Here is a 12,108-nt window from a genome sequence, read left to right as displayed (position 1 = left end):
TGTCTCGAGCTCTCACGTCTTACTTGGATGATTATTATGGCTATCTGTCGAAGGAACTGTGTTATGCTTTAGACATGGAAGATAACCTATCATATGATGAGGTAATAAAATCACGTGAGTCAACAGACTGGGTAAAAGCCATGGATGAGAAAATTGAGCCCATAAAAAAATCAGGTTTAAAACTTGATTGATTTACCTAAGTAAAGGAAAGTCATTGGATGTAAATAAAATTTAAAGAAGAAATTTCAGTCCGGTGGTAGTATTGATAAATTTAAAGTGAAGTTAGTAGCTAAAGGATTTTCTCAAAAAGAATGGATAAACTATGTTGACACATATTTATCTGTTGCAAAATTTGCCTTGATAAGGATAATTCTTGCTATTGTAGCTCACTACGACCTAAGTTTACATCAAATGGATGTTAAAACTGCTTTTCTTAATAGTGAGCTCAAGGAAATCATTTTCATGTAACAACCTAAAGGCTATATAATAAAAAGCAAAGAAGATAAAGTATATAGGTTGAAAAAATCCCTATATGACCTCAAGCAATCATCACGTCAGTGGTACTTAAAGTTTCATAAGGCAATTACGTCATTAGGGTTTGTGTTAAATAAATTTGACCTTTGTGTTTATATCTAAAAAAGTTAAAGTAAATTTGTCAATATCTCATCATATGTGGATGGCATTCTTTTAGCTAAAAATGACAATGATATGAATGTCAAAACCAAGTCATGGTTAAATTTTTAGTTCGAGATAAAAGACATAAGAGAGACATCTTATGTTCTTAGAACTAAAATCACTCGAGATAGAAATTTTAAACTTTTAAGCTTGAGTCAAGAAATATATATAAATCATATACTCAAGAAATTTAAAATGAGTGATTGCAAATCTGTTAGGTCATCTGTGGTAAAAGGTGTCAAATTGAGTAAAAATGATAGTCCTAGCGATGGACAAGAAAGATTGAATATCCCTTATATACAAGCTATTGGAAGCTTGATATATGTTATGCTATGCATAGGGCTTGATATCAGTTTTTTTGTTGGCCTCGTTAGTCGCTACCAAAGTAATCATAGTTGGCCTCACTGGCAAGCAATAAAAAGAATATTTTGATATTTAAAAAAGATTATGAACTTGAAATTATGTTTTTAAGATATTGCTTTAGAATTAATTGGATATTCTGATGCTGACTTTACAGGGAGTAGAGATGATAGTAAATTCACTTATGGATATATTTGTCTCCTCGAAGGAGTATCAATTTTTTGGTCTTATAAGAAACAAGGTCACATAGCTCAGCATACTCAGAAAATGAAATATATTGCATGCAATGCAGCTGCCACATTTATCGTTTGAATAAGTCACTTCATTGATTATTTGAAGCAGGATATAACCAACAAGCAAGTTCAAATTTATTGTGATAATCAGGCTGTTATCTCTCTTATGAAGAGTAGAGTGAACAATTCAAAACGTACACATATAATGGTAAAATATCATTATATTCATGATATGATTGAAATGAATGAAATCGAAGTCAGTTACTTACCTACATCTGATATGATTGTTGATCCCTTAACAAAGGGCATATCAGAGAAAATGTTCTCGAAACATGTATCATGTATGGGATTAAGATATGTTTGGTAAGACATATGACTAGATGAGTAACTAAAGTATATAACTCATTCCAAGAATATTGATGCAAGTGAAATACTCCAACAGTGGAAGGTAAAATCCTGCATCCTTATTATTTTTACATGGTCAAGTGAGAGATGTTGATCATGTATGACCGTAGTGGTAATGTTTCACGCATGATTTCCTAAATTGAGAAGAGAGGTGGGCTCACTCTCTTTTCAATGCTTGAAACCACCCGATAGAGGGTCTTATCCAAATAAAACATATTTGAATGTGTTTCATAAAACATATTTGAATGTGTTTCATTTGGATAAGCTTAAGTGTGAAACTATTCACTGAATTTTCTCTTCTTAGAGAGAAAATTGGTAAGTCTCGTAAGTAATGGTTATCCAAGGGGTTGAAAACCACCAGCCTGTGTCTCTCCCTTATAAGAGAGAGGGCTTATTCAGAAAAATATATATTGAAACTGAGAAAGCAGACTCCTTGAAAAAAGCTTGTTATGATCTTACCTCTATGATATTATTCCCTTGGTCAGTGTGCGTGATCCCTTCAATTCATCCCATGGATGAACCTATGTTTTTCGCTGTTCATTTTTTGCGATGTCATTCATTTAAGGCATCAACTTCTCTCCAAAACATGTGACCCATCATTGGCATTTTGGAGTGAGCTCTCATACTACTAATCCGTCGGAGCCCATTCTGACCAGAAAAATGTACTACTAAGTATGTTCTATTTTGTCCGGTTCTGTTCCCACCAGAACTGGATCCACCATGTCAGATCAGATCTGACTCGTGTATGCCCCTATATTGGTTTGTCAGGTACATAGAAACAGTTTGGTTGAAGGTTTGTTTTTCCATGGAGAGTGAATCGTTTTGTATCGGTCCAAAAATAATAAAAAAGTATTACACGTGATCAAACTATTAAAATGAATTTTAAAAAGTATTTTTTATATTTATTAAAAAATAGCCGATTCAGGCCTGCACCGTATCGAATTTCTGCCGACCGATACTGATAACATTGAGTGAAAACATCACGAGGTGAGGGGAGTGAAAGCAACGGTATTACGACACCTACCAAATTTTCAATGGGTAAAAATACAATGGAATTATTAAAGTGCAGGCTTCACTTGTACATGTAAACGATGAAAACTCATTAGGAGAAAAGGGACATGACAGCTCAGATAGTTGCCCAGCCCTACTGTCAATCCATATTGTTGGATCTAGATAGTATGTAATTTGATCCGAGTCAGATTTGGAACAAATATGGATGGGTTTACTTGGATTCAGTTGGGAATTATATATGTAAACAAATATATTTAGATTTGGAGTCTGAACCAAGTTTAACCCAATCAGTTTTAGCTTTTCTTTTAAATAAAAAAAACAACAGGTTTTACCTGCTTTAAGTGGATTCAGTACTGCATGGGATCAGATTCTGATCCAGAACTTCATGAAAAGATCCAAGTAGATCCAGATCAGAAACCAGTCACACGTTTCAAAAATTAGAACCAGTGTCGGTGATCCATATCTAAACCATTTGAATCCTGGCCTGCGTCCAACTAGACCTCGTGTACTCCATTTTTCAGTCTCATATTCACATACAAAATTAGGTTGTGCATAAAAACTACGTTGGATTAGAGGTGGCAGTGGACCGGGGTGGATACGAGGGACAAGGTCTTCACCCCCGCCATTCTGCCATCCATCCCTGCCTTCATTCTCGCATGGGTTTTGATTTTAACTTTCATCCCCGCCTCCATCCCCGGTCCAAATGGGGCAAAACGGGGCGAGGCTCCGTTTCTCTTCGGTTCACTCTCATCCCTAAAGAAAGAGATCGAATCGTCGAAGGATATTTTAATTATTTTACTAATGTGGATCAGGGATAGGGTGGGGTGGGATGGAGGAATGCGTAAGTTCATCTTCACCTCCATCCCCGCATGGGTTTTGATTTTAACGCTGTTTCATGTCCTTTATCTCCGATCCAAACGGGTCGAGGTGGGGTGGGGCCCCCATCCCTACGTTCGATTGACATTTATATGGTGGTCAACAAATGGGTTATATATGCAGACTTGGACACCGGTCCGATCTGATCCAACTAGTATGGATCCCTTCCGAGTCCTCACTCGATCGATGACACAACCCACTTTTTGACAGCCTCGGTTTTATTGGTGTCATCATGAAGTGATGATGAAGCTGAACATGCCACATGAAATATCGTAGTGATTCATCCACCATGGTGTGCGCCAATCAATGTTCTACTAGCTATCCGGTATCACATAATGGATGCTAGTGAGGTCATAGCTGTAAAGGGATTTTATGGGCCGTATCCGAGTGGGTGGGTTCAGTTCTTGAAGTCAGCCAGATCTGGCTTGAGGTCTGTGTGACTCTGGACAACAAATACCACCCTCTCTTTTGTTGGAACAAAGTGGCCAAAAAAACAGATTTTAGAAAATTGAGATCCCAAACCTAGAGACATTCTTAACATTGCTAGTTTTAGACCTCCAATCGCCCCAATTCAGGATTTTCAAAGATTTAAACTGGGAATTAATATGACTAAGTCCCTAGAATACAACTAGGCTGACTTCAAGAGAGTCGCTGCTTCCCAAGATCATGTGACCTCTCACACATAAACTTGCAAGCCAAATAAGATCCAAAGTGATCGAAAATAGGAAAAGGTTGAGAATAAGAAAATTTTGTTGAACAAGTCGAGAATGAAGAGTTTTTATAGATTTAGGAAGACAAAATATTTTTTGTTAAAGGTGTATTCCGCTGTGTAAGATATTTGAAAAAAAAAACTAATTTTTTTCGATTTAAAAATTGGAGTGTTACAGAATTAGAGTGATGCAGAGAAAATAGAACATTGGTGTGGGTGTTGTTCCTCATGACTTAAGCTCGAATCTCAATGAAAGCACTCTAAAAAAGAAAATGCTACTCATAGTGTTTGGATCAGACCCAATCACTAGTTTTTTATCTGGGTAGCAGCCAATATCAGATCCACCATCGTCGAAGTGAGCTCCCTCCTTTAGAACTCACTATTGCATATGGCTCGCATGATGGACGGACGTACAGGTGTTGCGTGGTGCTCAAGACTAGAAGACAATCTACCTAATAAGGCAGAGACATGCTTCCGCCTTTGTGTTTGAATACCTCCCCCAAAAGTTGAATCTCAAAATATTTTCTAAGGGACTAGGCAATTCTCAAGAAGGAAAGGATGATACGGTTCTAAATTTTGTGAACTTAGCATCCAATCTGTATTCGTTGTCCCAAGATCTTAATATGGATCTAAGTGTTGCAAGCTCATATCCAAGTTCAATGCCCCAATCGTTAGAAGAGGATCCATTGAATGCAATATATCTAGAAGAATCAGATCCAGTTCAACATTGGTTGGAGCAAAGTAAGGAGAGAAGCATATAAACAATGACGGACCCGTATCCACCAACACACCCCAACGGATCACATCCACTAGACCAAGATTCATCCATTCAAAACAATATCCATTTCATGAAGTGAACCAAGTGGATCGGATCCTTCAAGCCAAGGTGCATTCTCTCAAGCCCAATCCATGTAGGGACATTTTGGTAATAATAAAAATTCATAGGTCAACCTTGAAGGGTGTACAACCATTTTGAATGTGGCCTAGATGAGCATGCAAAGGTATTTAAGAAGACCCTAGGTATTATCCTAACACTAAGAAGGTTTTATTTTAGAATACAGTTGAGACTCCAAGAAGCCTCTTTGAGTTTCACAAGGCTCTTAGGAATTTCAAGTTAGTTTTAATATTGCTTTGATATTTTTTATTATTTGTATTTGGCAATTGTGGAGCTCCATTTGGTCTATAAAAGGGGTTCCTTTGTGCTGAAAATGATATGGAATATGAAATAAAATAGAAGGATTCTATTCTAAAAAAAGTGTTCCCTTCTCTCTAGTTGAGCCCCTAGGCTTTTGTCTATTTTCTCTCTCTCTTGCCCCCTAGGTCCTCGTAACCTTGACCTCCTACACATCTTTTTCTTCTAGCCAAGCTCTCTCTTGGCTCAATTTTTGAGTGTCTGATCCTTGTGGTCAAGATCACTTAGTGGACCAAGGTGCTACCAAGGCCCACACAAGCGATTTGTGCTCATGCTGGTGTTCTAAGTCATCCTCGGCCCCAACCATAAAGACCAGACCTTACTCACTATTCTAAGTCATCTCCCCTAGGCCCCGGTAAGTTGAACATACCCTCACCTAGGCTCAAACCCACTTCTGAACCTTCTTGACCTAAACCGGATATAGTTAACATAATACATTCTATATGCTGAGATTTTAAGAATTTAGCCTGACTTCCTTAGATCATATCTTCCTAACCAAAACAAGTTTGGTTATCAAATTTGAACCCTAACTCAATCCACATGTCTCCAACCTACCATCCACAAATCCAAACCAATTAGGAGAAGCATTATGTTTACCAAAACCTGTCAAAACAGAAAGTCATACCCGAGCAAATTTTTTATGGTCTGATCACAGACTCATAAATCACCAACCGAGTGGAGTTTGACATGCGGTATGTTGCAGTATCTTCTCCCACGTATCCCCTACCTACCCTTCAAATTTGATCCATTTTTGTTCAGATAATTAAGAGAAATCATATTTTTCCTAAAGTCTGTAAGAAATTTCAGAACCAATTTTTTGACATAGATCATGTTTTGACTTAACTGACCTAACCCAAACCCAGTTTCATCTAGAGCCCACTCAGAACATAATAGAATGTGGACTTAATTTAAATAATTGTATTTAAATTAGATTTAGAATTCAAAATAATAATTTAATTAGATTTAAAATTATTAGTTAATTAATTTAGATAGCAAGTAGGATCCCAAGACAGTGGCACACTATAACGCCCCAAAATTTTCACCCAAAATAGAGTTTTTTTTAAATACGCAATTAAATGCAATGTCTCAGCAATGACATTGCCTTAGCTGAATTAAGCTCTAAGAAGTCAACTTGCGCAAGCAGCGACGTTTAATAGCTCCTTATAATAGAGTTTGAGAAAAGACAACCAATTGACAAAACCTTCTTATTAAATAACTTAAAAAGTACAACATAAATTATAAATTTAAAATCAGTTAAACATTTTGGGTAGGTTACAGGTATTTAAATACATCACATTCAGCCATAAATTAAATTGAATTAAATAAAAGTTAAATAGTTTATCATAAAATAATAAAATTGTAACACATCAGACTTCCAAAATATTTCTTTTTTTTTCTTTGCAGCTGAACTTAGAAAAGGGTTTTAGCAGTGAAAATTGACGATAATGAGTTGTCAATTTTAGAAAACACCAGGCAAGTCACAGGTATGTGGCCAAACACTCATTGCCCACCAAAGTATTTGATCTATCAAAACAAGTTGTTTATTACAAACATCACTTCTTGAAAAAATAATATTCTATTGTGATCATTGCAAAAATTTTCCTCTTGTGTTCCATCTCTTCCTGACTCTTTGTGCCTCTATTCCCTTTTTTAAGGGGAATAAAAGATAGAAAAAAAGAGAGAGATACTCTTTTGCAAATGTCTCACTTGACCTTAATTTTGAGAATATTTTGAAATTACTCGCCTCCATTTTTGAAAAATTGCAGAAAAATAGAGAGATAGGATTCACTCGTCGGTACGAGGTTCGACCGTTTCTGGCACCTTTACCAGGGGTAATCAAACCAAGGATCGAACTTATGCATTTTCCTTTGCCTAAATATTGTCTATGAATTTATTTTAAGTCTAAAATGCACAAAGAGTCATGTTTGTGCAATGCAAATGCAGAAATGTATGCTTTTGAGAAGAATAATTTAGAAATTTTGGGATTTTCCAAGTGATTTTGAAATAAATTTGAGAATATAGTGAAGAAATGATTTTGAAAGTTTGAAGATTTGGAATCTAACTTAGAACTTTGAAATAGATCTGAAAGAAACTTTGAAGTTCTAAGTCTTGGAATAATCAAAGATCTTGAAAATAAATCTTGAGTTTGAAGAAATGAAGAGAAAATGAGATTTGAAACTGAGATAAAATTTGAAGTAAGAATGAGATTTCAAAGTTTAAAAAAAAACTTTGAATTTGAATTTGATTTTCAAAAATCGATTTTGAGAAGGGATCTTTGATCTTGAGTTTAGATTCAGAAGCTGAAACAAGAACTAAATTTGGAAGTTAAATTTAGACTTGGAAAAAAGTGAATTTTGAAAAATAGAATTGGAATCCGGATTTGAAAAATCAATGTGAGATTTGGAAATGGAATTGAGTTTGGAATTGAAAATCAAATTGGAAAATGGGATTGGATTCGAAAATATGAATCACAAATGGAATCGGATTTGAAATCTGGAATCCTAGATGGAGTTGGATTTGAAATTTGGAATCCAATATGAAATTGGATTTGAAGTTTGTAATCCTAGATGAAATGAGATTTGAAATCTGGAATCCTAGATGAAATTGGATTTGAAGTCTGGAATCCAAAGATGAAATTGGATCTTGCAATCTAGAATCCAAGATGAGATTGAATTTGAAAATCTGAATCCAATGTGGAATGGGGTTCTAAATCTAGAATCCAATATGGAATTGGATTTTGAAAATCCAAATGGGACTTTGAAGATGGACTTGAATTTAGGGAAAATCAAATTTTGAGATTTAGAATCAATCTCAAAACCTTGATTTTGGATAAATGAATTGAATTCAGAATCAAGACTCAATCTTTAGATAGAACTTTGGAGATTTTGAAAAATAAAGAATAAACTTGATTTTAAACTTGAATTTTGAAATCAGGAGATGAATCTAGAAATTTCAAACTTTAAATTGAACTTTGAAATATGATTTGGGATATTGAATTGAATTTAAAATTGAAGCCTAAAAATGGAAATAAATTTGAATTTTAAAAGTTGAATTGAACTTTAAAATTGGATTTGAATTGGAAATTGAATTTTGAATATAGAAGTGAATTTGAAATTTCAAAGTCAAATTGGACTTCAAAATTGAAGTCTGAATTTTGAAAAGATATATAATTGAGGATAAAAAGATGAATTTGAAATAAGAATTGAAGATTGATTTGAGAAATGAAGAAGATATTTGAAGGATTGTCTCAAAATCACTTGGATTTTGAAATAATATGAAAAGAATTTTGAAAATATAATGTAATTCTATCCTACATGACAAAATGAGTTAAAGAATTTGAAAATTGAATTTAAAAAACATATTTCATTCTTGAAATGAATTGAAATAAGATTGAAAATATAATACATTTCTGACTATGGTCATAAAATATATTATATAATAATTATATTTAAATTCAGATGAAGAATAAATTACATTTTTGTGCCTTTATAGAGTTTGAAATCAAATTAACTCTCAATATATCGTGACTATGGCCATTGATATATATTTTAAGTTAGTTTCAAGTTAAACTTTGATAAAGAAAGAAAATTTCAGAAAATATGATGATTTTTGAAAGAGATTCAGTGTGGATCCAATGTTATTCCATAAAAGATAAAAACCTTAAGCATTGTCCACATTTTGACTATGGCCATCAATGTGGGTCATTTGCTTAGGATTAATTATCTCCCATTAGAATGGTGTATGTGTCATTTGTGTTTCATCATGGTGGATTTTTGAAATAAAAGATAAAATAAGATAAAACAAGTGATTCTAGAAAATATGCATGCTCATACATTTTAATCTAAGCTGGAAAGTAAATATTCTCATTGACATCTAGCTATTACAACTTTAAATGGAGTTAAAATTACAGAATTTCTAATCTCAAAAGGAAAATAACACTCTTTACATATTTCCTGCAAAAAGGGTTAGCATAAATACTGAGAGAGATGGCAAATATCAGACTGTATTTGAAACACAAATGATGAAATGGGCTTAAAATGCATATGAGATGCATCGAATTAATGAGAAAAATACTTATTACCAAGCTTATGTGATGCCTAAATGATAGGATATATATATATATAGAGAGAGAGAGAGAATGACAAATGAATTAGATACATAAAATTACTAATGAAAATGCCTTGTCAGATAAAAAACATATTGAATGATATGACTAGTCTGTAATAGAAAGATTCCATATTGTTGATCCAACAACTCTTATGAGAGGAAGTACAACCACAGTAATCCTTAATCGACTAAAAGAAAAAGAGAAAAAAAAAGAAACAATGATGAAATCAAAGGGATCAAGCAAGCAAATTGAAATTAATGGGGGCAGCCATCTCAACTGATGTCTAGGTCTGCGGCTGAGCAACAACATTTCCAGGGATTACTGGATTCATGGTCTTTGCAGCAGGTGGTATGGGTTGGGTGGTATGAGGATGGTTGTTGTTGGACCCTCTTGAGATGGTTGAGACTGGAATGAAGGGCAAAGTGTGGGTGAGGTGCACAGTGCAACTATGCACAATATAAGGTAATATAGATGTAGTGGCGTGAATGATGGTAAGGTATTGGTAGGGGAAGGTGTAAATGATAGGTGCATAGTCGTAGGGGGAATGTAACAATGGTACACAAGAAAATGCTGGGATTTGATACCTGCAAAAGATGATATAGCAGGAGCTATGGCGAGGGTCGCTGTGATTGTAAAAAATATAGATGGAACTGGCAATGTTATAGCAGATGGATGAAGGTATAGTGGAAGTGGATGAAGTTGTTGGCTATTATGGGAGTGTGTTGTGTGAAGTGAGATGGGAAGTGAATGTTATGTGACATATGAGTGATAGCAGTGGGGGTGCTGGAGGAGGTGATATTTGCTACAACAGATGGGTTGTGTAATGGGTGAATGAAGAAGAATGGTTGAAATGTTGTTGCAGGATGAAAAATGCATGGGAAAGGTAGAATGGGTGCTGGAGATGGTAAGAGCCATAGGTGGCTACGAGGTTAGAATGCAGCAGAGTGTTGTCAAGGGGTGTAGTGGTATGAACAATGTGTTTTGCAGATGGTGAAGTGTATGAGGGCAGTAAGTGGTGTAAATGAGTGGGTGACGTTGCTGTGAAGGGATTAAGTGAGAGTGTAGAGGGTGATAAGTGTAACACTGCACACAGGAGATGAAATGAGTAATGTAAGTGAGCAAGTAGCAAAGGGTGTTACTGGTTGACTTCTGAATACTTAGAGGACCTTCTTCTGAATTCTGCGTGTCATCAAAGAAAGGCATAAGGAAGGATTTTGGACTTGATGGCTTCGAAGACAAATCGTTTATTGTCTTTTCACTATGGGGCAATGAAAGCCTAACCAATGGCTTTGTCAATAGGCCAAAACCACTGTGTTGAGGAGAACGACTGTCATGGTATAGGTAATCATGATTGCATTGCTTTACAACTAAATATACCCAGATCGAGTGAACTGATCATATGCAAGTGCCATTGAGACTACTCCACGCACCAGACCAGCCTACCAAGCGGTAACCTGCCTCTTAAAGTCAATCTTCCCATTTGGTGATTCTCTTATTTTCTTTTTTTTTTCAAGTTGGTCATGAGAGAAAGTGGAAACACAAAAGCTGCCCTTCCCAGCGTAACTAATCCTATCAACATTGAACCCAAGCCAATCGATTTTCCTGGGCTGCTCTCTACAAATCTCCACTTCTCAATATCCAATGCATCCATACCAACATACAGGAAGATAAACATCTCAACGATGAATGACATTATAGCAAATGCATGCTTGGTGGTAACTCGTGAACTGTCTGTCACATTATGCCAGGTATAGTGAGACATCACAATTCAAAAAAAAAAAAAGTAAAAAGAAAGAAAAAAAATCAGAATGATGCTGAGATTGAAAATTTCAGACAATACATATGACAGGTAGGTCATGAGTATCATTAATGCAGCTTCACGGTCTGTAGAATGCCTTTTGAAGTATAACTTTATTATATATGCACTTAGAAGTCCAACAACTACTCAAGAAAAATGCTCATCAAAAATAAATAAAGGAAGTTGAGAACCAACTCTCAAGCAGTGGTAGAGTTGACATGACTAAGGTCGAAGTTCTGGATAGCATTAAAAAAAAAACATTATTGAAGTGGCATCATTCACAACGATAACACCAATTCAGAGCATCATCAAACAAGCAAACTTTCTGGTAATTCTGAGAGACAGCCTCCGAAGATGACGGAGTAGAGAGAGAGAGACCTCCCCCCCCCCTTTCTTTTTTTTTTAGAAAACCAGCAGATCAAATGTGCTATTCAAGCTTATTTTCCCAGCAAGTTAAATATGTTATTCGCATTTGTTTCCATGGCAAATTAGAGCAGCTCAAATCGACTCACAATATATGTAGCTTCTGTGGGTTTCTGAATGTCTGAAGAGTTTTTACTCTTTAGTCCAACTCTGCTCATGCCTGATTATCCCAGGTTATCCAAACAAAAGATTTGAGAGAGGTTTTAGCAAAAATTCAATGCTACCGGGTATTGAAGACCTCTCAATTTCTTTGGGATGGTTCCAGAGAACTCATTGGTGCCAAATGTATACAGCAATTGGATTGCCAAGAGATACAAG

The 12,108-nt window shown here is 35.3% G+C and overlaps 1 pseudogene; it reads right to left on the bottom strand.

Moving 5' to 3' along the window:
* Positions 1 to 9,852: 9,852 nt before the first annotated feature.
* On the bottom strand, positions 9,853 to 11,664 carry LOC149833418 (sodium/hydrogen exchanger 1 pseudogene; annotated as a pseudogene).
* Between the last annotated feature and the right edge of the window lie 444 nt (positions 11,665 to 12,108).

This window comes from Nuphar pumila, chromosome 7 (assembly GCF_984573655.1).
Source record: "Nuphar pumila chromosome 7, dmNupPumi1.hap1.1, whole genome shotgun sequence".
NCBI lineage: Eukaryota > Viridiplantae > Streptophyta > Magnoliopsida > Nymphaeales > Nymphaeaceae > Nuphar > Nuphar pumila.
This window is presented reverse-complemented; position numbering and strand designations above follow the sequence as displayed.